Source organism: Chrysochloris asiatica, unplaced genomic scaffold (genome assembly GCF_000296735.1).
Source record: "Chrysochloris asiatica unplaced genomic scaffold, ChrAsi1.0 scaffold00067, whole genome shotgun sequence".
NCBI lineage: Eukaryota > Metazoa > Chordata > Mammalia > Afrosoricida > Chrysochloridae > Chrysochloris > Chrysochloris asiatica.
The window spans coordinates 9,265,373-9,271,365 of NW_006408585.1; the positions used below are offsets into that span (position 1 = coordinate 9,265,373).

Consider the following 5,993-nt stretch of genomic DNA (forward strand, 5'->3'; position numbering starts at 1 on the left):
GGAGAATTTTCTTCCTGGGTTACAGCTTTCCTTGTTAAAACAAGTTAGGATCACTATCCATAAAATTCTTCAGAGGCACTTGGTTTCAATTACTTCGGTGCTTGAAACTGACATAGGATGGAAAAATAACCTCACAAGATCTTAATGCCAGACTTAGAGCTGCCATTGCCACATTTTTGGGAATGGGGTCACCCTTATCAAGCTTCACTTCTTGTAAATGTTTATTGACACGGCGTCTTTGACAGGAGTCAATCTGTCTGATAGCTTTTTCCTGTTAAATCCCAAGTTGCTTTTGCCACTGCTCCTAATGACAAAAATGAGGAAGTCATGTCTGCAGCAAATGACAGACCACTTGGGCTGGATTTCACCTTGTCCCAGTTGGCCCCTTCTGAACAAAGAGGGCAGCCATGCTGAGCTCTGCTTGATGACTTGCAAACTCCAAAGGTACCAGGGAATCGACGAGAGTTTTATTATAAAGCTTTGAAAGAGATGAGAACTAACATAAATTATCTAAGTGTCAGACACTATTCCAGGCACTTTGTAATGTTACATCTTTTGATTCTCATGAGACTCTTATGCAATAGGCAATATCATCCCTGATTTATGGATAAAAGAAGCCAGTTCAGAGAAGTGCATAGGTAATTCCAATTCATGAAGCAAATAATGTGGGGGAGCCGGTATTTGATCCCATCTAGAAACTGGACTTTGTTTACTTTTGGTGTCTGATACAAACCTCTACCTTTACTTTAACAAAAGGTAATATGCACATGAAAAAAGGAATCATAGAACCAAATCATTTCAAGCCATGAAGGGATTTTAAAAGTCATTTAGTACAATTTCACTCATATTATAGATAAGGTAATAGCCCATAAAGGTCAAATGACTTGCTGAATTTACATGGCTCTAGTGAAATCCTTCTTGATAGAAATCTTCCAGATTAAGATGCAGACTTTTTGTGGTTAATTGAAGAATAGATGTCCTAGGTTAGTACAAAAGAGTTCCATTGACTTTCAAATAATTGTGACTGTCAAAATTCGAGGTGGGAATTGCTAAGATAACTCAAGGACACAAAGTGCAATATAAAGAAAGCTTCCCTATTAAACCAAAAACCTCCAAAGTATAGCTGCAATTATCTCAGTGTCAAAATTTGGCTTAACAACTCTCCCTGTGTCCAATGCAATAATGTTGGATGTGTTTTCAAAGCTGGGATTTCACTCAACATCAGGTCAAAGGTTAGCAGAGATGGTGAGAAAGAGGGCAGGAAGGAAAATAGAAAAGATACATCCACTTTCTTCTTGTTGTTAAGTCAGTTCCAACCCATAGTGACCCTGTATAGGGTTTCCAAGGAGCAGCTTGGAAACCCTATACAACCTTGTAGCTAGCAGTACAATGCTTATCTTATAGTGCCGTAACAGGACTTCCTTAGACACTAGGAAACAAAATTAATTTCACATATTTTGCCATTGGTATAAGATGATTTTCTGTGCAAGCTCACAAATATTTGCATTTCTTTTCTTTTATTGTATTTGGGTGAAAGTTTACAGAACAAATTGGTTTTCTGTTTAAGGATTCATGCATATTTTGATTTGTGATGTTGACTGCAATCTCCAACATGTAAGGGTCCTTTTCCCCCTTCATTACTGTGTTTACCATTTCCATTCATCCATGTTCCTATCCCTTGCTGCCTTCTGAACTTTATCCCTGGATATTTGCGTTTCTAGACCAGAAGAACCCCCAATTGACTTCAGTGGGCCCTGAGAGAATTCACTCATTCTTAAACATCAGGTAGTTCATGAATGTCCTTAGTTATATTTTACAGGCAAATGCAGACATTTAATAGACTTTTCTCCCCAAAATGTTGAGAAGCTCAAATACTGTAGTGTAGCACTGTTGTTAAGTGGTCAAGTTGGTTCTGACTCATAGCAATCCTGTATAAGGGTTCCAAGGAGCAGCTGATGAGCTGAAGAGCTCACCTTGGGACTCATGCTACAAAACAATGTGAAGAATGTGTTCCTCAGAACACAGGACAACATTTGCCCAAAACCAAATGTGAGAAAGCAAGGAGGGACAGGGAAGCCAGAGAGGACATAGGAGAGTGCCGAGACACTGTAGGGTTTGCAACCAAGCATCACAGAACAATTTGTGCATAAACTACTGACAGGGAAAACTAATTTGCTATGTAAACTTTCACCTAAAGCAAAATAAAAATGTCTTTGATTTTTTTCTAGTGCAGCCAGAGATCATCTAAAATTTTTAAAAGAATGACAATTTATATAATGTTTATAAACTTAAACGCTAAGGTCTAATGACTTATGTAAATAATAATACTCAGGAAAAGAAACTTATCTATATAATTTAGGCTTCTGCAAAGCTTGAACACAAAGAGTGCCTGAAAGGGGAATAAACATAATTCATAAGGGTTTTCTTATGCACTTCATTCATCCTGAATGAAGGACTGAATTTCCATATGTTCTCAGTAACTTCTTTTGGAGCTGCCAAGTCGGTGTAACTATTAATAAGCATCTGATTGAGCTGTCTGCCTATTGACCCTGGAGGATCACAGGCAAAAGCTGGCTTGAAGAGATGTCAAGGAGTGTGATTGGAGGTTCTTGATTCCTATACAATGAACTCATTGGACTACAACTTTGAATGTAAATGAACTGAAGCTTAAGAGATGTAGCAAGCTTGTTTGTAATGCTTCAAGCAATAATGTTATCTCCCTTGGGTTTAAATCAATCTACCTAACAGATCCTCACTGAGACGTGAACTAAAGAGGCCAGCAAATGCAAAGAAAAAAATCCCCCAATATCAACATCATTCCACAGTATTACACAAGTTTTCTCAAAAATGTCTGGTTACACTGAGCGATGATAGCCTTTGCCCCTTTGACCAATATGTGCTGATGCATTCATAATTATTCATAACTGCTCAATTCAAATATTTTATTCTACTCACACTGAGTAGGATGCTAATCACCCCCTGTCAATGGTCTGAGGATGGTCTGAGGATGGTCTGAGATGTTTCCCTCCTAGGAAATGCTACCAGGGTAACCAATGCAGAGACACATGGCACAGTCTAATATTTATTATCTAAAGTCTGTTTTAGAAGGCAAGCAAAACAACACTGTGAAAATGTTGGTGGTGGTGGTGTTGTTAAGTGCCGTTGAGTCGGTTCCAACCCATAGTGACCCTGTATAAGGTTTCCAAGGAGCCACTGGTGAACCTGAACCACCAATCTTTCGGTTCAAACAGGTTTGCAGTCTAGCACATTAACCCACAGCGCCACACCAGGACTCCCGAGAAAATATTAGCTATGCAATTTTTTTAATGTCCCCTGTCACTGTCTTATCTAGAAATAGAATCACTGTAAAATAAAATAATAATTTCATGTATAATCCTATACAGGGTTAATATGAGCGGAAACTGACTCTATACCACATAACAACAAAAACAATACGGCAAAGCAAAGGAGCCATCAGCAGCCATCACCTATGGATAGCCACTGATGGGGCAATATTGCTTATAGACTAGCTAGTATCATGAGGCTAGAATTTGTACCAGTAATACAACGGTCTTTGGGGGACCTCAGTATTTACTAACTAAAGACTTGTCAAGAAAAGTACACTTTTAATTCTAAAAAACACAAGCTCCTTAGCCACATTCAGTCCTTTCTAAATCCCCCACAGCTGGGGAAGAAACACTACCCTGTTGCTTTCAACCACATAAGCTCAACTGAGTAGCTACAGTACCTACTGCATAATCTAATTTAAAGAAAATGAATTAGAGAAAGTATGGTATTCTGAAAGAAATTGTTAAAAGGCAATGTTTTGATTACAAATTCCAGGGATCCACATTTGCAAATCATGTGAGTTGCAGGAGAGAAGCGTGCCATTTTTTGGTCAAAAGCAAATTCTTTTTAGGAACAGAACAAATCAACAGGTCACAGAAACATCTGTGTCTTAATGTAACCCCTTAAATGAGATGAAGGTAACCATCACCACAGACTGGTCAGGGGAGTCTCTGCCCCTTGCTTAGTGTTTTCAGGTAGCTCTGATCAGCCCATTTCAAGTTTTTGCTGCAGATTCCAAAGAAGAACAACTTTACTGAGTGTTTGAAAGAGGTCTGGCACACTTGCCTCTGGCAGAGATTCCTGGAGAAAGATGAGGCTTTCTGCTCTGGTAAAGATTTACAACCTTGGAAACCCAATGCAGGGTCACTTTGAGTGGGAACCGATGCAACAACATACAGCCACCACCACCACCACCCAATTCTCCCCTTTATGAATAAAGCACCAATTTATTGGGTGTCTCAATTTGTTCAACATAAAATAAAACTGCACATCTACAAGTCTCCCTTGTTTGTTGTTGTGTTGTTAAGTACCATCAAGTTGGTTCTGACTCATAGTGACCCTGTATAGCATTTCTGTGGAGCGGCTGGTAAGCTTGAACCACCAACCTTGAGGTTCAAACTCAGTTTGCAATCCAGTGCATTAACTCACAGCGCCACACCAGGACTCCATGCTAAGAATGGTGGTGGTGGTTATGTGCCATGGAGTCAGTTCCGACTCATAGCGACCCTGTACAGGGTTTCCAAGGCTATAAATCTTTATGGGAACAGAAAGCCTCATCTTTGTCCTGCGGAACAGCTGGTAGTTTCAAACTGCTGACCTTGAGGTTTGCAGCCTGATTCGTAACCACTACGCTACCAGAGCTCCTTATGCTAAGAATAGCTGAGCAAAAACAAAGAAACTTGAAGTTCGCTGCAGTCCCGTGGATCTGTCTTGCTTCAGCAGTGTTTGGACGGAACAGATCTAGGAACTCCCCCACTTCCAGTCTCAGACCACCTCTAACATTTTCTTTAGGAGCAATCGCTTCTCCAGGATCATCTTGTTGACCATTCCCAGTTACCAGGACCAGCTAAACACCGTGTGTGTGTGTGTGTGTGTGTGTGTGTGTGTGTGTGTGTGTGTGTGGTTAGCTCCAAATCTTTGACCAACCATGAGCTCTCAGATCTGTCAGAATTATCCTGCTGAAGCAGAGGCTGGCATCAACTATCTGGTTAATCCACATCTGCAGGCCTCTTATACCTACCTCTCTCTGGCCTTCTATTTTGGTCACAATGATGTGGCCTTGGAAGATGTGGGACACTTCTTCCACAAGTTGACAAAGGAGAAGCGCGAGGGGGCTAAGCGTCTCTTGAAATTGCAAAACCAGTGTGGTGGTCACACACTCCTCCAATATGTGCAGAAGCCATCCCAAGATGAGAGGGGAAGAACCCTTCACACCATGGAAGCCGCCCTGATCGTGGAGAATAACTTGAACCAGTCCCTTCTGGATCTGCATGTTGTGGGTGCTACCCACACAGAGCCCCACCTCTGTGACTTTCTGGAGAATCATTTCCTCGATGAGGAGATAAAAACTATCAAGAAGATGGGTGACCACTTGACCAACCTCCATAGGATGGCTGGTCCCCAGGCAGGGCTGGGTGAATATCTCTTCGAGAGGCTCACTCTCAAGCATGACTAGGAAGAACCTGTGGAACCCCCACAACCTGTGAAGGGCCTTCAGCATTCCCCTACTCTCTGCAGACCTTCTGCCTGAACCTTGCTCTCCAGACACAGAGGCAACACAGTCAACTCCCTGGAGCCCCTCTTCTCCCAATCCGTGGACCAAATGAAAACAATAAAGCTTCCTTTTACAGCAAAAAAAAAAAAAAGAAAGAAAGAAACTTGGTTTGGTTCCTAATGGAACCTTTATACTGACCCTAGAATGCTCATTACCCACTTACCTCCAAAGTAAAAATCTGTTTAAGCCATTATGTTTCTGGTTTCTGTAAGTCACAAATATATTTCCTAAGTAACAGATTGCTTAAACTCCATGAGGACCTTAGGAAGATTTCAAGGGTTGGCCTTGATTCCATTTTAAACCACATAGGTTCTGAATCTCCACTTGGCATAGAAGATCAAAATCCACTTTCTGTGATCTTGGTCCACTT

At 41.0% G+C, this 5,993-nt stretch overlaps 1 pseudogene; it reads left to right on the forward strand.

The window, feature by feature from the left end:
* The first annotated feature begins 4,996 nt into the window (after nucleotides 1–4,996).
* LOC102824980 lies at nucleotides 4,997–5,524 on the forward strand (annotated as a pseudogene).
* Nucleotides 5,525–5,993: the final 469 nt, after the last annotated feature.